Raw genomic sequence first — 9,220 nt, forward strand, 5'->3', positions numbered from 1 at the left:
TTTCTTTCAGAAGAGGCTTAAAGTGGTTCAAAAGAGAGTGAAGCTCTGAATTCTCCTATGGAGACTTGTTTCTTAGCCGGATTGCTATGACAGAAAATGCTTTGCCCCAGCTCTCATGAAGCTTGGTCTGGGCTTTGTGATCAGCTTTGTCCCAAAGAAGCACAACTGTTTAGGAAATTTATAGATAGCAATTTGGTCTCCAGTGTAGCAGATTATCTGTTATTATCATCTGTTAATTGCTTTGAAGATTAAAGTCAAGACCTTGAACTGGCATCTGAAACTGACTTTGGAGATAAGCCCCAGCCTTGAACTTCCATCATCTCCTTCCCAAAGCCTTTGGTATTTAGAGGATAATAGATAAGCAGGATATCCAGGACAGCATCTAACTGATGTAAAAGATTTGTTTTATGGATACCTGAATTGTTTTGGGGACAAAGCCTGTTTTTCTCTCTAGATCTGTTATCCAGGCATCTCTCTAGAGAAGATGTCAGCAAAGAAAAAATGTGTGAACGTTAGGCCAGGTAGCCACACTGAAATGATGAGTCAGTCAAGTATCAATAACATCCACTACATAAATAACAGCCACTCCAGTTCGCTGATTGAATTGATGTGATGATTTTTTCTTTTAATTTAAGATGAATCGAGAGGAACGTTTTCCTAGGTATAGTGTTATTTTGTTTTGATGAAACAATGCTCTCTTTCTCTCTTCTGGTACTGCACTACTCTGCTCACTCCCCCCAACCCAATTTGGATTGAGCTGAAATCCTTTGCTTAATGAAGTGAAACATCTTATTCTGAGGTTGTTTAACCATTTTGTCATAACCTCATTTTTCCAAGGCAGTTTAATTTCAAAATGTTTCTTTTTTAACACGTTAAAAATGTTAAAGGTAAATGCTTCTGGCAAGTTAAGCAATTTGTTTAGAAATAACTGAATTCCCTAGTAGTTTTCATTCCATCACTCAAAATGTCATTCTTCATCAAGAGCATCTCCGTTAGTCAAGTATGATGCAAGCAAATAGGGATGTTTTGTCAGATACTTTACTGTCAGCATGTTAGAGGCTGATTTGAATACAATGTTTAAGTGAGCACTGTGGATGGCATTTGGTTTTATGGTGTTTGAGAGCAGTGCCTAAGGAATAGTTGTTGCACTTGGCCAACTAGGAGGACAAATTTGCAGACACTCCATGCACTGCAGAGCTCGTAGCATGTTGCTATATAGGGGAAAATTAAGACCTGAGGAAGATACTGACAACAGATTTAATTAGGAGGGGATACATTTCAGAGGAAAAGAACATAAGGCATTGAAGGGTGAGGGAGATAGGGGTGAGGAGTAGAGAATGAGCAAGTAATTGGTGAAATCTAAAATGGAAATGAATTGAAGATGCTGCATGGCAGGTAACGGGAGACAGTCTGAACAAATGACCATCAGTGAGAAGTGTGATCAAAGAGTAAGAGGTATGTTTTCACACACACAAAAAAACCCAAACCAAAAAGCCTCAGTCTAGTTTGGCTGTTTCTGCTTCTATCTGGCTCCTCCCAACATTGTCTTTCTTGAATTGAGGCCCTGAGTTCTGTTTCAGGAGATCATGAGGGCACCTGAAGAGGGAAGGAAAGAGCCTTTCCACCCTTCTGTTTTATAGGAGAGAAAGAAGGGAGGAGTAAGAAAAAGAAAGGACTTCCTTGAGTTTCAGAACTCTTACTCAGTTACTGTGGAGCTTTCTGAAAATGATGCTGGGAGAGATCAGTGTTCCCCTTTTGTTCAATGGGCAAACCCCTCTGTTCTTTCTCTCTTCCCTGCATGCCCTCACTCCCACTGTTTATTGTGCTGTATAAAGTAGATGATCTCTCACTAGCCCTTGTTCTCATGGGGGACTTCAACTTACCGGATGTCTGCTGGAAATACAACACAGCCGAGAGGAAACAGGCTAGGAGGTTCCTGCAGCGTGTGGAAGATAACTTCCTGACACAGTCTTATGAGGAGCGGCCGAGGGAACTGGGGTTGTTTAGCTTGGAGAAAAAGAGTCTCGGGTCCCCTGAGACCTTATGCTCTACAACTACGTGAAAGGAGGTTGTAGTGAGGTGGTGTTGGTCTCTGCTCCCAAGTAACAAGTGATAGGACAATAGGAGATGGCCTCAAGTTGTGCCAGGGGAGGTTCAGTCTGGATATTAGGAAAAATTTCTTCACTGAAAGGCTTGTCAAGCATTGGAACAGGTTGCCCAGGGAAGTGGTTGAGTCACCATCCCTGGAGGTATTTAAAAGATGTGTAGATGTGGCATATAGGGACATGGTTTAGTGGTGAACTTGGCAGTGCTTGCAGTTAATGGTTGGACTTGATGATTTTAAAGGTCTTTGCCAACCTAAATGATTCTGTGGTTCTCTGCTACATTCTAGCCCTGCAGCTGGTGCTCTGTTTTGAGAAGCAAGATGATGAAAAGAGGATTGTATGATTTGGTTCAAATTGCAGCCCCTCTTACCAGCTCAACTGGAGCTCTCCAAAACAGGAATGGTGCCTTCCTTCTCTTTTTTTTTTGGTTAGACTTAAATATGCTGATCCTGGAGGCAATGGCTATCCTATGATGTATGAACCAAGCACAAATGGGATTCTGGTTAACTTCAGGGAGCTGCAGATAACTTAATTTTTCCTGTTTGTTTTCTTTGTAGCAAAGACTGGCTACCAAGCACTTGCATAAATTGTTTGTGTGAAGAAAATACAGGGCAATCCTGTAGGCCATGATATTGTTCTTTGCTTAGTTTTTATCATAAGAGTATCTTAAAAGTTAAGCTTCAATAATTCTTGCAGCCAGCAGAGCTGTATCACTGTTTTTTTGCACAGGGATCTGCTACCTATGTTAAAATTGTCCCTTCTGCAGAAGCAATCGGCAATCCCTGTTTTATTGATAAAAATAAGTCTCTTCAGCTTTTGAGAAGGATGGACATGGGTAACTGCTGGTTTATGTCCTGAACTAATGTCCCAATAAGAGACACACACAGGGATTTCTTTGTTATTGTGCTATTAGTGTTTATCTTAGTATTTATTTTAATACTATTTTTTCTGGTTTTTGAAAGGTAAAATGAGCTTCCTTTGCATGAATGAATGAAGAAAATACTGTTTCTACCTAAGCCTATGCACAAAAATGTGCCTGAAAAATCATGGCTGTTTCTATCTTTGTGCAAAGTTATGAGACACTAATGATCTTGAATTCTACAGCTCAAAAATGCTATATATCATACTGTTACAATAATATCCCCATAGAGCCTGTAAAAGCAAGGTATCCTAGGGCAATTACGCATAAAATAACCTCACTGCATTTCAGATACACAACATGAATAAGGAAAATCTTTGTAGGTGCTGTGATTAGCATGCTGCAAGTATGATGAATACCTATGTATCTTTAGCACTAAAGTTGTTAGAGAAGTCATAGCTGATGAAGAAAATTTTCAAATGTTTCAGACAATGGCAGCTTTAAAGAAATACAAGCAGCATAACTTTTTTTTTTTTTTTTGGGGGGGTTCGATATGTGTCTGAACTGAATTTGGACCATATCAGTTTGCACATAGTCCTAATTCAGGTGAGATTTTGAAAGTCAGCTTTGAAAGTTGCAGCTTCAAGCTTCAGTACATCTTGTCTTGTCATGATTTCTTTAGTGCAGAGGTACCTGTGGGATTGGGGATAATCTTACATTTTCACCTAGGGAAAATTCTTTGTGACTTTTTTTAATTTTTAAAAAATTGCTAAATAGCACAGTGTTGTATTTTAAGAAATAAAATTGATAAGAAATTATTGATTGGGTAAGTTTTCAAAGGATTGACTGGACTATGTTTCTCTGTCATTGATCATCCATAGCTTTGAGGTACACAAACCAACAGCTTCTTTCTAGTCTGAGCAAAACTGTGATGCCAGTTGAAGTTTTCCCTCAGTACTGGCTGTGGTCTTTTATCCACATATTGAGGATTCTTTGTTGGGCCAGGTCTTGAGATGTTTTTGACACCTGCAGCTCTCATTAACCTAAGAGAGATCAGTTGGTAATACAGTAGCCTGTGGCATCAGCCTGTTAGAACTGAGCAGAGTTTAGTGAATATCCTTTGAAATCCTGTTTGAAGGCAGCTGTTATTTAGAAGGCTTAAAATACTTGTTATAGATAGCTTGTGACATTCTCATCCGTCTTGTCTGCGATCAAAATAAATTATGAATTATAAACAAAGCAGGAGCATTGAAAGATAAGAACTTAATAATACTGTACTGATTTATCTCTTTTCTATTCCTTGTCTTCAGGCTATAAAACTCCTTAAAATTGAATAAGTCTTTAAAAATTAAATAAATTTTAACAGAAGAAAAATATTTTTGTTTTTGAAAGAACAATGGCAATATATTGGGGAAAAAGTAATTTTATTCTGCACTGATTAGAGAGATCTTCACACTTATCCCAATCTATATAAATTCTAGAGCTTAATTACAGGTGTAAATGTTGCATTGATTTTGACCTCCCCAAAGTTACAGGGTGCTTGAATCTGTGATTCTGACTAATGCCTATCTACAATATTGGGCCAGTTTCGGCCAATGTAAATTTGTATAGATGCATTGATTACAGGAGTATCATCAGCAAAGAATGTAGGCCATTATGAATGATATGGCTAGGACATGGATTATCTATTTGTTACTAACTTAACTACTATTTCCTAAATAAAAATTCACTGATTATTTAACCAAAGCAAAGAAAAAGGATTGTTCTGTCTGTACTTGCTAGAAATTTGCAATGGGTCAGTCACCCAAGTCAACCCCCAGCTTTCTCAGTTTGGTAACCAAATGTTTGGATAATCTCCAAAAGTTGTTGGAAGTTGTTTGATCTGCATCATTGAACTGGAAGATTGAATCTTAAAACAGTCCTTCTGTTTTTATCAAGTATTGAGACTAAGCATTCAAATGAGAAGGTAAAAAAGCGAATATCAAAGGCAAGAGAAGAAGTTTGATACTCTCGGATATCAAATAAGCTGTTGCTGGGTTTGGCTTTGAGTGAGCTCTTGTCCAAAGGAGTGGACCAGATCTATCAAAGGGTCACTTTGTGTCATTTCTGAGTTGGTGACATTAGGCTGTTTTGGAGGAGCGTTTATGAGAATATTGATAACTGTGTACTTTCTTTAAAATTGGACCATATAAATTCATACTAGAAATGATAATGAACACTAATTCACCAGCTACCACCAGATGTTTTAAGATCTATTTATTATCTGTTATGGTATTCTATAATGATGCTTGCTCTTTCAGGCTAGTTCTTTAAGCAGTTGATGTTGATAGCTCCTTAATTTCAGGCATGATTTTGTTTTGAAGTTTTAATCATCCATAACTGATTTCAGCTGAAACTTTTTATTCTTTTTCTCTCTGTCTCTCTCCAGAAGTTACCCCTAGACTACTTTACTGGATAGTCAGAATTGAGTGGGGTGATCTGCACACCTCGCTGAATACTGTGGTTTATGGGCATTTTGAGAATCTTCTTTGTGCTAATTGCGTAAGGGTAAAGAGTAGTTATGATGAACTGCTTTGTCAAAGAGTGCCCCAGTAGGTTCAGATTAAGTTTTGAGAAAGATTTTTAAATAGAATGTAGGATCTTTAGTGAGGGCAAGAAGAAGGCTCAAACTGAGTTTTCACAGATTAAGTCATGCAGCTCTTTGGCTACCTAATAACGCAACCTGAGAGAACAGCTCTGGAGCGGACGAGTCCTCAAGACATCAGCAATGCTGGGATTGTAGCACTTAAAACATAAGCAGAATGACATAACCTGAGGTTATAGCTGCAGCAGGAGAGGAAGGGTTTCTTTTTCATAGCTTAGACTTTTCAGGTCCCCATCCATTTGTTCAGTACTTTGGCTGGGTTGATAAGCAAGGCTTTTCCTGAATTTCCTTCACTTTGGAGTGGAGAAAACTCAGTGCCTTGTAAAGCTCCTTAGAAGGACCAGCTACGTGTCTGGGAGGAAATAAGGCGTTTTCAACAAACCGCTTTGGAGATACCAGATGTATACAGGGCAATCTGACAGATGAGTAGGGAAGGAATGAGTAGGGATGGAATTGGTACACTTTCTTGCTGTGTGAATTGCCACAGTTCATCACACATGGCTGCCAAATTTCTCCTTAGTTTAATGACTCAGTAGACATCAAGTAGCAGCAAATCTGTGGTTCCTGCTGAATGTTTCACTCAGCTCTGTATTAGAGACCCTCATCATTCAGAACTGTGATTGTCATTTGCCCCCTAATTGTAGCTGGTGTGGCTTTCTTTAGTTTGCCTTAATTGAGGTTGGCTTTAATTTCCTGAATAATAAAGTTTTCATAAATGGGGATGTAATAATAAATCAAAAAAGTTGTCACAATATATCTGACTTTCTTGAACTTACTAAATGCATTAATAAAGATGAAGAAGACTAAATGCAAATATAAAGATGAGATTACTATTCTTTTGCAATGTGAAAAATGTCATTTGAATTGCCCTTTTAGACCATGAGGGAAATGATCAACCCCATGGGAACAGATTGACAGATAAATGCAGATGAGGAGGGGTTAGAGGAAGGGATCAAGGAAGTTGAGGGGGTTTGTGTTTGTTTTTTTTAAACTTTTTGAACACTGCATTCAAAAGTAATTGACTTTCTTTTGCTAGTTTTTGTATATACCATTTAATTTCCTCTTTCATGAGGAAAGAAATAAAAGGACATTTCCATAATACTGGGACAGGTTTAACTTACGAAGTACAGATCGGTATGTCCTGTTAGCCAGTTGAGGACCTTTCTAATTACTAGCGTTTTGCCTTCTAATATTAATTGGACAGACCTTTATGAAGCTATATAGATGGGTGGGGAGCCTCCCCCACATCATGTATGTGGCACATTTCAGTGTGCTTCAGAGTCACACCTGCATGGGCCATGCTTGAATAACAACATCTTTTCAGGATGTTATTGGTTGCATTACAGTTCAGGACATGAACCTGTCTATCTTCCATAGTATTTTTTTGAATCTGGCAGTGTAATTTAACAGCAAACATGTAAACATAGTTAAGAATGGAGATGGGGGGAAACTATAATGAGCTGCAAAATGCCTGAGTTGGTTTTGGTTTGACGGTATACTTTGTCCTGCACCTCTGACCTGCTCCCTAGCTTTTCCCTAATTACCTGCAATAGATGCATACTGTTTTTCTGTTATCACCCTCTGTTTACAGGAGAGAACCTACGGCTGGCTTCTCAGCATGGCTATGTTTCCCATTGCTTGGTCTTTCCAGTGTCTTTTTGGAGGTTCTGTGATGGCTTAGTAAAAGTACAGTTGATTTGTGCTCCCTATTTTTCCCTATCTTCTTTGTCTTTGCTATGTATTGTAATTCTTGCCCAGTCCCCAAGTAGCTCAGCTTAAACTTTCCCAAGAGAAAGTGAATTTGGGCTACTTCTCTTTTTTTATGACCATCTTGACATACTTTGAACATTCCTAGGTTTTGGGTTTTTTTTTAATATCTTTGTTCTTGAAATCAAGTGTATTTAATCTATTCCGTTAGGCACTTTAATCCCAAATTGCCTTGAAAATTTAGGCTGATGTGGATTTGGATTGCAGTTGCCCTCCCTGAATCTCATCTTGAATTCTCAATGATGAGAACCCCCCAATATCACCTGCCTGTTCACAGGAAGGTTTCCTTTTATTGGTCAAGTTCTGGGAATAATTCAGCTTGTGTTTTTCTCCCAGTCTCCTGCACTATTAAATGAATTACGGTTCCCCAGGAGAACCTGTGAGTGTGTTGTGTTTTGGTTCTGGGAGGGAAGGATGAAGATGCAGTTGGCATGTCCAAGCTGGTCTGGGGTTTTGGGGTTTTTTTTGTTTGATTGGTTGGTTGGTTTGTGGTTTTTTTCCCTCCAATAACCACAGTTTGGAATTGATCTTAAAACATGTTTTCCAGAAAGCTTGCAGAGTGTTTCTTAAGCCTCTATAACTGACTCATGATTTAAATGATAAAACAGCCTCCTGCTCTTATCAGCAATTAGATCTTATCTTCTTACTCTATTTGTTTTAGATGTAAACTTAGGTTGCCTACTTTAGGTTTCAAATTTCTAGGGGCAGAGAGAGACTGCTTGTATTCTAAGAGTCATGCAGTGCAATGAATGTTATGCATATATGTATGTCACTATACAAGTATTTTTTCTAAATAGAAGCCTACTCCTATATGATATTTTCTTTTCTCATATTTTAGCATCAAATAAAAACACCATTGGATTTAGTGTCTGCTCATAGTTGACCTGGATGAACTGTTCTAGCTATCATCCTGAGCTTATCTGTTGTAAATGTTTTCCTACATATATAAAATTAGAAACTTGGAAGAGATAGTTCTTGCACAGTCACAACCAGGAGCAGAAGTAATGAGGCAAAGTAATGAGCAGAATTTCCAGTTCTGTAAAGGTCTGGGGGCAGAGATTTTGTGCAGCATTTACCCAAAATGTCAGCTATATATATTGAAGAGGTTCATCTTAACACCTGGCCAGTGGAGCCAGCTGGACACAACTGTGGGAGGACAGCATGTGAGATGAAGCGTGGCCTTTTGCAGCCTTCTTCACTTCCTCCTCCCCTTCTGAAAACCTGAAAACTAGAGATGAGGTCTGTTAGGGAAAGGAAAGGCCACACTGACAAACTGTGCACCATGAAACTTCTCGAGACCTTCCTCTAGTTCTGTTTTCTCACCGAAGTTCCCCATGCTCTTATAGCTGTTGAGATCGCATTTGAAGGTCCTTGTGAAGATGTTACCATTTCCCAGCAGGTGCAGCAGTTTATAAACCTCCCAGGATATGGGATTTGAAAGAGATATAAAATATTGAGTCCAAATTGCTGCCCTTCCTGGAGCTGTAGGTGTCACTGATATGTCATTCAAACTTTTATTTAATCTTGTATAAGAAGAGCATTTCCTAAAAACAAATGAACAAGCCAACCTCTACATAACATACCTATTTAAAATTAATCTGATATTATAACTGTGTCCTGAAGTTTCCTTTTTGATCTAGTAAGCATCCTTTTATACTGGCTTATGACATTCAAAGTGACTTATGTTGAGCTGGGGGAACTTTTAAGTACTAATTGAAACAGTCTGAAAGGAAAAATGGATATTTCTCTGAGAAATTCAAAGCAGAAAGAGTTGTTAAATTATTAAATGGGGGAAAAATATCCACTCCCCCCCCCCCCCCCCCCCCCCAAACCCGCCCCAACCCC

The sequence above is a fragment of the Haliaeetus leucocephalus genome, unplaced genomic scaffold, assembly GCF_000737465.1.
Source record: "Haliaeetus leucocephalus isolate CR32 unplaced genomic scaffold, Haliaeetus_leucocephalus-4.0 Scaffold83, whole genome shotgun sequence".
NCBI classification, from domain to species: Eukaryota; Metazoa; Chordata; class Aves; order Accipitriformes; family Accipitridae; genus Haliaeetus; species Haliaeetus leucocephalus.